Below are 15,504 nucleotides of genomic sequence, written 5' to 3'. Positions count from 1 at the left end.
TCATGGATCATTCTTTGTACTTAAAAGGCAGCCTATGCTTATCACAGTAAGATAAAAAATCTTCTAGTTGCGTACATGTTCAAGTGCGGCTTGGACATGCTAACTAAACCAGACTATTCCAAATGAAATGCAGCAAAGGATTTGCAATTTAAATTGAGAGGTGGAAAAAATGTGGTGGGGTCTATTCCAAAATGGATGGCTTAAATGAGGAAGTGGGTAGAGCTGTGACTGGATCTCTGGAGAGCTGGGTTTGGGTCCTGGCTCTGCTGCACGCTGGCTGCGTGGCAAATCACTTCCTAACTTGCTCATGCATTTCACGCTTCATTTTGGCTTTATGCTCCTTGGCGTAGGGACCAAGTCCCAGTGGCGGGAGGACTTTGGTGTGGAGTACAGCAGGAGCTCTTCTCATCTGAGGTCTCTGAGCGCAAAGATAGTTTGGAGGGTAAATGATGACAATAATAAGAGTGTCTGAAATTCATTCAAGAACTTGTCCAACTGAGTGAACATTTGGGGCTATCTGGAAAGATGACATGGAAAAGAATTTTCCAGTGAATGAGACGTGTTTATCTTGTGCCATCCAACTAAGCAGCAGGAAGTTAGCGCTATCTGAAAGAAAAGATTTACTTTGTAATGTAATGGCTGGAGAGAAAAAGGCATTGCCCATCCCTGTCTGCCCTCAGCAGCTTCCTGTACTGCAGTTAAAAATTGTTATCTCAGTCTATTATCCTCAAGTTATCACATAAACCTGGTTGAATAAATACTACAAATAGGCACAGTGTTTTCTACCTTTGAAGCTGGTTGGGGAAGGAAGGATAGGACTAGCTACTTTGATAGGGTACAACCAGAAGTGAGTAACTGAGAGGGCAAGCTAAGAGGACATCCTTAGCCAGAACTTTGCCGTGTGCTAAGGCAGTACAAATACAGCCCAGAAAGGCGACAAAGTGGTTTGCATGAAATCTGCAATTGCCTAAATGTCATTGCTGCAGATAGGCTTGAACGGGGACATAAGATCATTCCCACTTCAGAACACTGAGAAAGTTTGGAGAACGGTATTAAATTTGCATCCCAATTCAGATGCTTAGATATTTCTGTTACCTGGCCCTATCCAAGATTGTGAATGTGAACATTCATCAGATGCAGTTATTTTAATGTCAATATTCTGGTTTGACTGCATATATAATCTCAATCTGCATTTACACAACAGCATGGGTGATGAAGGATCCATGCTCTAACCAGACCTTTGTGGAATGTTTCATGGTTGTAAACGATTCTTGGAAATCTCATCTGATAATGGTTTTCTCATTCTCTGGGGAATACAAGTAGATGGGATGATAATCAGAACTGGTGTGCTGGAAATCATCCACATACAGGGACGGTGCAAATGTCTCTTACTCTGATGCACAGAAGGATGGAAATATTTCTTTCCTGAATTTTTGAATGTTTTTGAGGTACTTACTGCACACTTAATACTTAGATTTCTGTCTAGTACACTGACTTTCCACAATACCAGCACGTGCAGAACACTTCCTCTGCTGTACCACTACTTCTCAGGCATATTTGATTTGCAGAGATCTAGTTTTCTTTCCCTTATCTAAGATGACCTGTTCACAGAATCACAGCTCATGCTGGATTAAGTAATTAGGCCAAGACCAAGCTCTTTCAGCACCAGAGATTAAAGATAATGGGGAAGAAAGTGGTGCTGAAACCATCAGTTTTAACTACAGGAGGTAGCGGCATGCTTGTGTTCTCTGCGCAGCAAGACACTTTCTTGATTAGATACATCAGGTAGTCTAAGAAAGAAGCTTTCTAATTATACGGTTGATAGTAGCTTAGTCTCTGTCCATAAATCATCTGTACTCTCACTTAAATAATTATGACCTTTTTCAAATAAGGAGTTAATATTAGTCTGAAAATAATACCTCTTTCTTTATGGATTGTTAAGTTCTTTATGTATTGCTTTACTTTGAGACTCAAGCTTGGTTAGCTTGAAGTTGTCATGAAAGATTTGTCAAGGAGAGCCATTGAATAAATCAGATGATATTATCTAGATATGTGCCTGATCCAATCCCACACAGTAGATAATAATTGATAAGGTATATAGTTTTTAGTGTCTCATGTTTGTTTGGAGCCAGTGTTATGACTTGGTATTACCTAGTCTTAACTTCTAGGTAAAGTTAATGAAGTTGTTTAAATGAGACCCTGGAGGATTAGCTAATGTAGAGAGACTCTGCTCACTCTTCTCCTGTTTAAAGAAAAAACCTCTTGATAAAAGGTGTGAGAGTATTTTTAAGAGGCTCAGCCTCTGACACTGTTTGAAGTGGTAATGACCCTGTTGATCCTACATTGATGAAGAATTCTAGCAGCCTACTCTTGGGTGGGTAATTGAAATCAAAAAAGGGGCCACAGTGGTGCTTTTGAGTCCTTGTGGCATAGTGGATTGCTGTTTCACAGAAATACTAGTGAGGGCACTGCTCCAAGCTGTAACTAAAATGTCCAGAAAAGACTGAGGCTTTGTAGAGAATCTGTGGCTTGTGAGGTTTCCTGTGTCCCCAGTTTCTATCATTCTGGAACCAAGCAATAAAGGATGCTGTGATCATCATCTCTTTCTTTTGCTGCCACTTAGGCCAGCATGTTGTAGTTCTCCTAACACGCAGGAATTTACAGCATGTCCTTACTTGTGTCTTCCAAGTTGGTTGGTGAGGTTTGTATAGATTTATGATTAGAAAAAGAGCTATTTAAAATTCCACACTGTCAATATGTGGTTACATTTATTTGACTGATTCTGTAATTAAATGGATTTACATGGATTACAGACAAATTACTTTAAGAAGTGACAAGGAGATGGCTAGTTAAAGCTGAATTATATCACAAGCTTAGTGGTATATTATGAGCTCCTCTGTGAAATCTAGCCACAGGTTAAGATTTAAAAAGTGGCATTGACAGCAGTTGGGTTCCAGCAGTTATTGCTGCTGAATAGTTTTCCATTTAAAAACCTGTCCTTGTAGTAGGGGTAGGCAACGTGGATTCACCAAGGGGAAATCATGCTTGACTGATCTGGTAGCCTTCTGTGATGGAATGACTGGCTGGGTAGATGGGAGGAGAGCAGTAGATGTTGTCTGCCTTGACCTCAGCAAGGCTTTTGACACAGTCTCCCGTGACATCTGCATAGGTAAGCTCAGGAAATGTTGGTTAGATGAGTGAACAGCGAGGTTGATTGAGAACTGGCTGAATAGTAGAGCTCTCTGAGGGCTGTGATCAGGGGCACAGAGTCTAGTTGGAGGCCTGTAGCTAGTGGTGTTGCCCAGGGGTTAGTACAGGGTCCAGTCTTGTTTGGTTTATCCATCTGTGACCTGGATGAAGGGACAGAGCGCACCCTCAGCAAGTTTGCTGGTGCTACAGAACCGGGAGGAGCGGCTGACAGACCAGAAGGCTGCGCGGCCGTTCAGGCTGGAGAGTTGGGTGGAGGAACCTGATGCAGTTCAACCAAGGCAAGTGTATGGTCCTGCCCCTGGGGAGGGACAACCCCACGCACCAGTACAGGCTGGGGCTGCCCTGCTGGGAGGCAGCTCTGCGGAGAAGGACCTGGGAGTCTGGTGGGCAGCAGGTTGCCCATGAGCCAGCAGTGTGCCCTGGTGGGGCCACACCTGCAGTGCTGTGCCCAGTGCTGGGCTGCCCAGGTCAAGGGAGACGGGGAGCTACTGGAGAGGGTCCAGCGGGGGCTGTGAAGAGGATGAGGGGGCTGGAGCATCTCCCTGCTGAGGAAAGGCTGAGAGCGCTGGGGCTGTTCAGCCTGGAGAAGGCTGAGGGGGATCTTATCGATGCAAACAAATGTCTTCAGGGCGAGTGTCAAGGGGACGGGGCCAGGCTCTGTTCAGTGGTGCCCAGCGACAGGACAAGGGGCAACAGGCACAGACTACAACAACCGAAGTCCCATGTGAATGTGGAGAAGAACGTCTTTACCTTGAGGGTGGCAGAGCCCTGGGACAGGCTGCCCAGAGAGGCTGTGGGGTCTCCTGCTCTGGAGGCATTCAAACATCCACCTGGATGTGACTCTGTGGAACCTACTTCAGCAGGGGTTGGACTAGATGATCTCCAGAGGTCCCTTCCGACCCCGACCATTCTGGGATTAGGCATCTATCTAGGAATTTGAGAGTCTACAGTGGGGCACATGTAGTGGAATGAAGCTGGGCTAATTAGCATTGATAATATCCAGCTGTGGGCTGGCTTCAGGGGCTGCGGGTTGGCTGATGCAGATAAGGTGCAGCTGTGGCTGGTTAAGCGGTTGAGAGGCAGTGAAGAGAGCAGCTGAGGAAGAAGTGGAGAGAGGAAGAAGTAGAGAAAAAACACATGCCTTGGATGAGGTGACATGAGGCGAAAGCAGCAGGGGGACTAGCATGGAGAGTGTGCTGGTATGAGATGGTAAGACGCTGTTGCAGCTTGATAGTTTGAAGAGTGATATGAAAAGCACACATTTATGAAAATAAACAGTCAAAATCTAAGAAAATTAAGAAAGGTTAATTTTAAAAAGAAAAAAAAGTGGAGCTTGAGGTTAAAGAAGGCTCAAGAAAATTGGTAGAAGAGAGACAGGAGCTATCAAGTACACCAAGAGTGACTATTGCTTTTAAAAGGTCTCTAGATTTTAAATCTAGATCTCATAAACCGGAACTGTAATGAATAGCAATGCATTCAGGTTTTAACTACACTTTACAATTTTTTTGTGATAAAATGTGTGTACTATCAACTAAATGGATTTAACTGCAGCTATGCTTGATATTATGAGTCCAGTGAAAGCCTGTTTTATTTTTATGATCTGTGTCGCAAGTTGTTTCAGAGCATATTTCTTTTCCTTGTCCATAGAGGGCTGTCTGCTTAAGTATACTTGTTCTTTTTCCCAAGTATGCTCTGAAATACTTTTTTTTCCTGCATGGGTACCTTTTCACAGTGTTGTTTTGATCTCTTGATAAGATCAGTTTCATTGGTAAATCGTATTGGGGAAAATTATGATGTAGAGAAGTTTAGCAATGGAAAACAGATCTGCAGTAAGATTAAGGGCTTGAGAAGCACTGCTGTTTACTGTACTGATAACCAAAAAGCTTTTAATTCCCAGATTTAAATGAGATAAGTATGTTACAGCTGCACCTGCCTCAGAAGATTATTTTTTTCCAGCATGTGAACTAGAAACACAGTTTCGTAGGGCTGAAAAATAAAGTACTCTTATTATCAACAGCTTACGTTTCATTCTTGCATATTTATACTTTGACCCAATTTGCTATCTTATCAGAACAGCTGAAGGGCTAGTATAAGGCAAGAGCACAGTTTAATCTGAAACTACATCTTAAAATACTTCAAACTTTATAAACTGATCAACAGAAATTCAGTCTGGTCACTGATGTACTCTGGCGTGTCATAAAAGCTCAGTTTGCCCTTGGCTGTGGCTGAGGGAGGTGCTGCTACTCATGGTGCTTTCAGCTGCTTGCAAAACTCATATGGTTTGTTCAGTTCCGCACCTCGGGTCTGCCCCTGACTACTACTGAGTGGACAAGTAGCTTAAATGGGAAGTGCAAATTTCTGACATGTATTAGATTTTGTCCATGGTGAAATCTGGAAAAACATTTCATAATGGACCTACCACTTCATTATCTTAATTTTTCATGATCAGCTTGAGGCATCTGTGTTCTGTGAGCCACCTGGAGTATGGACCAAGGTTTAATACATGTCCTTCTCTCATGATTCTCCAAACTGTGTTCTTCTGTTTCAGTCAAATACTTCATTTATAACATTGAAAAATAATGATATCAAAAGAAAATAGCTTCCCTGGGGGTTCTTTCTGCTACTGCCAAATGCTTTGTAAGCCATCACTAGGAAAGCACTGCCAGCATGATGTATGGAGCTAATAGATCGGCATGATGAGGTAGAGCTGGAAAAGAGAGGGTTGGGTTTTTAAGAATGTCTGTCTTACTACATTCTGATTTCTAAGTTAATTTCTTTGTGAAGACCTGGCCAGTGTGGTCAGATTTATACAGGGCAATTATGAGAACAAAATATTTCAAGTGGTTGAGTTAATTTGCATGATAAGTAAATTTTTCCACTCCATTGGTATGGCTTAGGATCCTTTAGCTCCGTTCTCAGCAGTGGTAAAGGAACTGAGTTTTATGGACTTAAATCACTGCACATCATTTTAAGCTCATAATAATTTGACTTACGAAAATGGTACATAAACTCCTAAGTGCTTATGAAAATTTGATGGTAATTCTCACTGAAAGTCACCAGGATTTAGAATTTCAAATGGCAAAGTAACTTCTGAAAATTATACATTACTACTTCGTATATTCAGGAAGCTGTATCTTATTTGTCAACCTGGTTTCACACTAAGAAGATCAGAAGGTTTTTTTCTCTTGGAGGACTAGTCATACCAGCCCTCCTCTGTTGCCAGGTTTCACGCATGAGAGTGAAATGTGAACATGCAGTCAAAATTTGCTTTTTATTTTCAGTGAAGTCTTATTTTAGTCAAAGTAAGCAAGCCCAGTTTGGCCATATTTTCTCAGATTACAGGTTTTTTTTCAGACCAGTGGGCCTCTGTCAACCATCAGAAATTTCCCAGGAATCAACAGCACTCCTTTGTCATTACTGTTGTAATAGTATGTAAAGCATAATATTCGTTACGGCTTTAAGGACCAGCTGCAGACCACTTCTCATTACGTCATGCAAGTCCAGTCTGAATTGTTTTGGCTGAGATTTTGTGGCTGTTTGTGAAAGAAGAGCTTGCTTTGTGTCTTCATGCACCCCAGAGAGTGCCAAATAAAACACACAGATTACAGGAGGAGGGTTTTTAAGTGCACACACATGGGGAAGATTTTCTGAGCGGACGTTACTGATGCAGGCTCTATGGTATGGTGGAAGCCCAAGGGAAGAAGGCTTCCAGTGAGCAAATACTATAAAATACTCCTATGGTTCTTTACAGTGGGATTAATCCCTAAGGGGCTTTTAAGATTTGGGATGCCCTTTTCATGAGCTTTGAACCAAAATCCCGGAGCCTTAACAAATCTCACTGCAGGCAATAACAGCTTTGGAGCATGAACATGTCTACAGAGTAGGTGAGATTAATTTAAGCTCATAAAACAAAGGTCTTGCTAATGTAAAAACTTGTCGTGGTTGATTTTTGGAAGGTCACTTTCCACTATGGCAACAGAGAAGCCTTCCTTGAGAAAGAAAGGATCATAACTGAACCAACGTGGAGAATAGAGAGGCAAAAAGAAGGTGCTCTGGCATTTGCTGAAGGTACCAGCAATTCCTTTAAAGAACACACAAGATGGGCCCTTCTTCCCCACGTTATCCAAATGGTTTATCTCTCTGGGTATTTTACACTTGGCTTTTTCTGCTGAAGTTGAGCTATTGCTCAAGATAAACCTGAAGTAATTAGTTAACCTGAAGTAGTTGTAGTATTTCTAAAGCAGGTGCATATATTGTGTTTACTGTTGTTGGTGAAATACACGGACAATCTGAAACTACAGGACTGAAGGAAAGGGAGAGCGAGCTGTCCACTGAAGCACCAGGGCTTTGTTGGTACCTCTTTGTACATGGGCATGGGATTCATGTCAGGGGTTTCCTTCAGGTGGCTTGCACAGACTTCTCCTTCCATAGTTTCACTGTTTACAGGAATGCAATCCTAGCTTGAAAGATACGCAAAAAAGAAGACACTGGATGATCTGATGGCCTCATCTGGATCAGATCCCAGACACAACCCATCAAGAGTTGGGGCACAGAGGCAGAGAAAACAATATTGGTGTTCTCTGGTGCTGAGTAATGTCTTTTTATGGTTCTCACATTCATGCCCAGAGCAGGGTAAAAGCTGAGGGGCCATAGCAAAATGATTACTATATATCATTTTAAAACAGCATAAATAACACATTTTCATTGTATTTGTCATCCGATCTGACTACTCAGTTAAGGCCAAGTGACAATCTTGCATTTGTTAGGAACAATTTCCGATGTGAAAGCCCAGAGCTGGTACGTAACCTAAACCCCTAAAGTTCACTGCTAAAAGCATTATTCCTCTGACGATTTACAGCATGTGATGGCTTCACAAAGTAGTGGCTTTATTTACAGTGTGTTACTCTGTATTACGTGCTGCCAGCCATCTGTAAAGTGCACTGCAGTTTGTTATCACCTGCTTATGGGCATTAAAAAGACTGATGGACCAGATTCTCCTTTAGAGAAGAGCCCTTTTATGTCACTCAGGCTGGTTTAAAGGGACCCTGAACTGCAAGTAATATAATCTGTTCCTACTTTATGGTCTATCTGTACTTCTGCGTGGTATAAGGGACCCCAGCATCAACGAAGATGAGGTCGTTGGGAATCTAGTCATGTTCAGCTGCTAGGTGGACAAAGGATCTCTAAAGAATAGTAAGAGTAACTCATTGGTCTTTCCACTGCTATGAATGCCAGCCCTTAAATTTGAAATCTCTCTGTGATGCATCTTGCCTGCCTTGCAGATGAGGAGCACAGCACACAGAGGGGGTAAGTGATTTGCCTGCAACGTTGAGCAGAACCTGGGTTCTGTTGTCAGCAGAGCCAAGCAAAAAGATTTAATGCCATTCAAGACTAAGGTACATGTGCAGAAAGCAGGGTTGGTTTTTTTTTGGCAGAAAGAAGATTATTTTTTTTCTTCTTTCTGTATTCCTTTCAGAGGGAAGTAAATCTGATCAGAGTGCACGATGGGACCACCAGGGGACGGAGTTGTGGAAGTCCACAGGACAATCCATTTGCCTTCCTCTTGCAGGTTCCCTGGCACTGCAGCCCCTGGTGTCCCGGGAGCAGGAGACAGTCTGCGCGACTGTTTGCTCTGGAAGTGGTGGGCTCCCAAAGCCTGACTTCCCAAGCAATGGGGAGTGTAGGGCCTGTCAGAAATTTGGGAAGGGGTAATGCTAAGAAACAGTGTTTTGAAGGAAGGTTGCCTGTCAGCTGTGGCTCCTTTGGCAAAATGGGTCCATTTCTGCAAAAGATTCATTAATTCACTGAAATCTGGTGAAATGGGATGTTTCTCAGATTGTCCCGTTGGTGCTGCTCTCAGCACTCACTTCCTGAACTTAATCACCCAAGAGTGCTGCTTCTGACTGTCTCTCTTGCTTTTGGCTCCTACATGCACTGAGGGGAAATGCTTGAGCAGATAACTGTTTTTTTTTTCTGTCAGTTTCTTCTTTATCTCTTTTATTAGATTGTCTCTGCATTGCCAGCTTTCAGCACTCAGTGATCATTGCTCTATCGTATCCCTCAGCTGCAGGGAACTAAATCCGTACTGAACTGAGACAGGAAGGTTGTAAATGAAATGCACCGGCATAGCGTTGGCTATGGAAATTGCCACATACTTTGTTGACTGTGACTCTTGGGGGATGACAGCAATATAAGTAGTATAAAAACATCTATAGTTAACCATGTACCTGCATGGAGTCTCCCCTGTGCTGCTGCTGATAGATCATAGCACGCTCTGCAGTGCTTCACACGGGGCAGCACAGTCAAGGGGCTTGGGAATATTGCGTGAATGTTTTTGTTATTTGTTTGCAAGAAGCTGAAGTGCCAGATCTGAAGTGTCACAGGTCGGTATGAGCTCACCCTGGCTGGCCACCCTCGCTGGGGAGTGCCTCCATAACCACGCTGCCGGTGTGCCGCATTTCTCCTCTTCCCTGCCTGGAGTGTGGGTGTCCTGCGTCACTGCTCTGCGGTCCGGAGGGAAGGACTGGGTGTATGCTTACGGAGAAGGGCGGAGGACAGGGCAAACCAGTGAAGAGGAGTGCACAGAATGAAGCCCCACTACACCCCATTTCTTTGCTTTGACTTCCATTAGTGATGCAAGTTAAAGCTGCCTATTCACACCATCCCTCTGTCCTCAAAAGTTTTAACATGCCAGGGCTAGAGTGCAGAAGGTCATCTGGTATTTTAACTTGTTGCAATTGGAATGCTCTAATTAGTACATTTATTGTCTCTTTATACTCAAAACCAAAGAGAGGTAGGAGAATATCTGCCTGGAAACATTCATTCTTTGAAATAATAACATTCTTCTGCAGCGTTACCCATGGTGAACTCTATTAAGAGTGGCATAGAATAAAACTTTTCACAACACTCATTTGAGGATACCTGTATCTCAGCAGCAGTTGAAGAGGCAAATCAAATGTTTGCAATGATTGGGAAAGGAATAGAGAGCAAAATTGAAAATGTCACTATGCAACTGTATAGATCTATGATTCACACACACTTTGATTATTGTGTGCTGTTCCCCTCATTTCTAAGGATATATTAAAGCTGGAAAAGGTTCAGAGAAGGGCAGCGAGTATGGAAGTGTTACCATAGATATGGAATAGCTCCTGTGTGAGGAGTGACTCACAAGACTCTGTCTTTTCAGCCTGGAAGAGAGGGGTGGGTACACAACGTCTGTACCTCCGGGGCATCCGGGTAAGCTGCCTGATCCCTGAAGCCAGAGTCTGCCAGCCCTGGATGAAGTAAGTGACTTCACTGGTTTATTTCTTCTCTGCATCTGAGGTACCATAGGAAACCCTGAAGGCCAGCTTAGGTGCTGTAGCAGGGGGAGTACGGTTTGTGTTTTTGCAGAACTCCTGTAAAAGTGTATGGCCTCCTACTGTTGTAACTTGTTCTTTGGCTGCTCCCTTTGGACAGGGAGGTTATGAATATGAATTGTAGAGATGTCTGGAGGCAACATGACCGTTTGCTTTTTTTTTCCCCTGCCAGTTCTTTTCCTCCTTTGTTTTAAATTGTGCTGCTAAGTCCCCACAAGCAATTACACCTGTGTGTGGCCTAGTGTAAACAAAATGGAGGATCAGTGAGGTGGAACATAAGGTCAATGGAGACAGAGGTATTTTTTCTACATCTTGTGGATATTATTGTCTCTGGTTCACAAGGGAGATTAGTTGATGCTGTAATCAGCAGTGAGCTCCTCATGGCATTCTATTACCAGTCCTTCACAGCAAAAATTTTCTTGCTTATTTCTCTTTTTATTTTTATTATCTGCATTTTTCAGCTTATGATTTGGGATGTTTGAATCTCCGAAGGTTCATGACTGCTTTTGCAGCTTGTCCTGCCTCTCAGAAGTGCTGAGACTTAGCAGCTGCTCTTGAGTTCAGTGGAAAGTTTTGTTGCCTGTCATTTCTGAAATGATGTTACTCTACAGAAGTTATGATGTCTTCTGCCACTGCAGCATGCCCTTTTTATTAAACTGCATTTTTCCTGCGGGGAATGTGTGTAGCAGTTACCCTCAAACCTGCATCTCATGGTGTAACAAACAACATTCATTGCCTCAGTGGTCTGGTTGTAGGGTGCTGGTCTACCAGCTCTTCAGGCATATGTTACACATGAAATGGGTCTCAGATTTCCCTCAGTTTGAAAGATAGCTCTGTAATCTGGAGAAAGTAAGGGCAAATGGCTCTGTAAAAATAAATGGCATGGGAAAGGATGCATGCTCTCCCCTGCAGCAGCAATTTTCTGTGGAGTGCTGCATAGCTGGTGCAGGTAGGGTAAACCCGGCCCTCTTGGCTCACCCCCTTTGGGACAGCTACAGCAAAGATAGTGCCACTGTCAGGATCTGTCACGGGGGTCGGTGCTGTGCTTGGACCTTCCTCCACCCCACCGTGGTCAGGTGGCTGGAAGGCATCTCAGAGTGTCTGACAAGACTGAAAGGCAGCTGGTCTCTGCTGCTCAGTTGATCCTATTGGTCTGAGTAACAGCTTAGCTTAGGGATGCCACATGCCTGCCACTGGGGAGAAACAGCAGCCTGCACTGTCCTGAGTGTCCCTTATTTTGCTTTTGACAGAGTGGCCATGTCTCATTCTGTCTGGAATATATAGCTCTTGTCCTGGTTAATAAATACCCAGTGAAGCCACCTGAACATTTAGGGGGGAAATAAATTTCCCCTTCCACTTCCCCAGCTGCATCCCTGGTGCTCAGCAGCTTCACTGAGCTGCATCCTGCCCTTCACCTTCCCCACGTGTCTGTAACAGCTCTCCCTGGGTAGCTGCAAGCTCCTCTCTCTTCTCACCAGATGAATAAAACATCATGGCCTTACATCATGATAAAACCTGCCTGGCTGTACTTTTAACATCTTCTGTTTATTTATTTATCTATGGCATGCAGCACAAATATAATTTAAATGGTATATTAGACTGATGTTATGAAGCTAGAAAGGTGGGTCCCTGTCCCCCCCCCCCCTTATTGAGTGGTTTCAGAGTACCACTGGGAAATATTACAGTGTGTATTTTATTATTGAAGTTGATGCCAATGTAGAAGTTTCCTGACTTCTCTTTCACCATTTCTCTGACACTGAAGGAATTTCTTGACTGCAGCCTGTGTGATGTACCTTAAAGAATTATTGTTACAATGTATTAGATTATACAGATGTGTTATTGTAAACCAGTGATATTTTTTGGGTCAATTACTTGACTCTATCAGAGTGGGTGCGTGTGCTTTTAGGCTTTGAAATGCTGAACATTGTCATTCCAAAGTAGACCATTTTCCCCAAAGAAACAAAAGTATACTTAAGATAGAGAAGTGCCTTCCTCGTCTTCCAATTTGAGCTAATACAAGATTTTTGCATATAGTCTAATAGGAAGAGCATGGGTAGGATGATGGATGACTAGACAGACTTTTGCAGCCACCTGATTTTATATTCCATGGAAGGCTATTAGGTTTCTGAGGGGAAATATCTTGTTTATATCTCTGCTGAAACCATTTCGTCTTGGTGATGAATGAATCGGTGGGTTTCTCAGGATATGCTTGTTCTTGTCAACAAAAGGAAGCCATCGTTCATCATGGGAAAAGGTAGACTGACCCCAAGCCTTAGCCCATAGCTGAGAGCAGGATGATAAATCTGGTAGGCAGTTGAAACATGTTTAGTGAGGGAGTATGGCTAACGTAAAGTTACGGCAAAGGCAACTGGAGCACTGCCCTTTTTGCTGGGTTCAAGCCTTGCTCTTTATTTACATATCAAGTTGTGTTTTTTACTAATGTTAGACTTTGAAAGCATTTGGACTGGCAATGTCTTTTTTGTAAGCTGTAGAGGTGTTTAAACTGAGGTCAAGCAAACCAGCAAAGTGCCACGATAGTTTTGTGGGACCCAGTCCAATTTGATAAGAAGAACAAAATGACTAAGCATGTGCTAAGTTTTATTGCTACTCAGTGCGTTACCATTTCGGTTGTGTCAATGTTTCCATTATAAATACCTCTTCTCAGGGGAACTCAGCTGTACTTCTCATTTGGGGCTGGAAAATTCCATTTAGAGAATGCCATTAATTATTTAAAAATACACATTTGCTTTTTAGGTCAAGATTTTCAAAGCAGTGATTTGCAATACTCGACATGAGACAGTTTGGAGAGGCCTGATTTTCAGGTGGTCACTGGAGATAGGCAACTAATCAGAAAAATAATAATGCTGCCTTTCTGCCCATCCCATTTCCAGATGTACCTGTTCTAGTTAAGTTTCTGAGATACTTATATCTGCGTTCTATTTTTTAACTTCTCTATCTTTTGATGGTGACCGGAAGCTCAAGATGGGTGGTTTGATTTATTTCTCATGAAGAAATAGAAGGCCTAAGATCAGAATGTGGCCTGGAGTAATATTTGAACTTCTCTTATAAAAAAAGAGGTGTGTTCACTCTCGTGTCCATGCTGCTCCTTTTCACCATGTCTGGCTAACGATCCTAAGGCAGTGCTGTCTGTTTTATTGGACATATTCATCCACCGTTATGCACTTGACATGAGTTCTCCTGCAGAAGATCAGGGTCTGTCAAGCCACGTGCAGGTTGGTCAAGGCTTGTGTTATTCTTCCAGTACCGTATGTCCGTCCCTGTGCTCTCACGCAAAGGGGTGGGTGGCTGCCCGCAGGCAGCACTGCCAGTGCTGAGGCTTTGTGCCTGCTCAGCCATTTACGTTCTAGACCAAAACGAGAAGCCGAAGCCCAGAAGAAGGGAGGTGCATTGCATAAGCACTTGCTTCTGGCAGCACAGCAGGTAGCCGTGCAGTTGGCAGGCGTTGCTAAATACCAGGGTCTGGTGAAACCATTACAGCTGGTTGGGTTACCACGCCATGTGTAACTGGAGAACCATTTTGCTGGCTGTTGGTGAGCAGGAAACCCCCTGGCAGACAGTGGCACTGCGGGATAAACTACAAAGAACCCAGTGTAACTGATTTTATGACAGGCATTGCGTATTTTTCCTGAGCAGCAGAGAAAAGCTGTAACCTCAAACCATCAGAAACGGCATATGCAGTGGCTCTTTGTGTGCGGCAGGAGCAGATTAGCAGATGGCATTTTCTGTCCTTAATCTATGAAGCACATTGAAAATTCAGGAACACGCTTACGTGCCTTTACAAAGACAATATTGTGCCTGGTGTAAAGAGTGTCTGTTTGCCCGAACTCAATAGCATTTGCTTAAAAGAAGATGCTAGAAGAACCCACTAGCCAATCTTACTATAAGCAGGCCCATACACAAGTTCGATACGCTAGAATGAGAAAAAGCTCCTTTTCAGGGTAGCTGTAAAACAAGTATTTGCAGCTCGACGGATAACTCTGTAGGATGTTATTCTGCAGTTGGCTTTGAGACCAGAGTAGTAGCATGCTTGCTTGTATATTCCATACCGTGAACTTGACGCCAAAGCACTGACACACAGCTGTCCCCCATCATTCTGGGTTTTATGGCTTTAACAGGCGATTATAAAACTAGCAGTGAGATTTTGTCAATTCTGATAATAAAAATAACACATGTGTTTTCACAGTGTGCTTTTCTTGTCTCCAGTGTGCATTCTGGAAATTTATCTATAGGAATATCCTTTGAGAATTGTGGTCAGGGAGCATTTTGAGGCTACTGAAAGTAAAAGATGATGGGTAACGTCTGATGTTTTTCTTGGGCAGTAGCTGAATTAGATTGCTGTCTTTTCCCAATCTAGAGGTTTCCTGTATTTCAGGATAATATCCAGGAGATAGAAAATGCACCATCATGGGCAATACGGTGCATTTTCTTAAGCAATGTGTCAGTGAAGTGCAGTATGGCAGTCTTTGGAGTGGTGAGGGGCTGTTAGGCAAAACCTGTCTCAGCCTAAGAGCCAAGAGGGAGCTTGAACCAAGACAGCTGAGGCCAACCCCATGCATGAGGGAAGAGTTTTGAAGTCTGCTCCGAGGAGATAGGAAAGGAAACTATAAGGATGCTCTGTTCTAGGCTGGGAACAGGTCAATGGCCCAAGAAGTCCTGAGATCAAGACCATTACTTTCTTCTGTTCTTGGTACCCAAGAGTCTCAGCCATGCAAAATGTGAAGAACACGGTATGAAATGCTGTTGCATTTCATCATGTTGTTACTATGCAGACTATAGTTGTCATTAGAGTTTGTCTTAAACAGCAAAAACCTTTGAAGCAGGATCGTGAAGCTAACCATATATGTACTCTTAATGGGTCTTACGAGCTTCTCTTTCTTAAATTTGAAATAGCGTTTCTCATTTTGACTTGCAGTCC

This window comes from Falco naumanni, chromosome 12 (assembly GCF_017639655.2).
Source record: "Falco naumanni isolate bFalNau1 chromosome 12, bFalNau1.pat, whole genome shotgun sequence".
Classification (NCBI taxonomy): Eukaryota; Metazoa; Chordata; class Aves; order Falconiformes; family Falconidae; genus Falco; species Falco naumanni.
Note: the sequence above shows the minus strand (reverse complement) of the source record.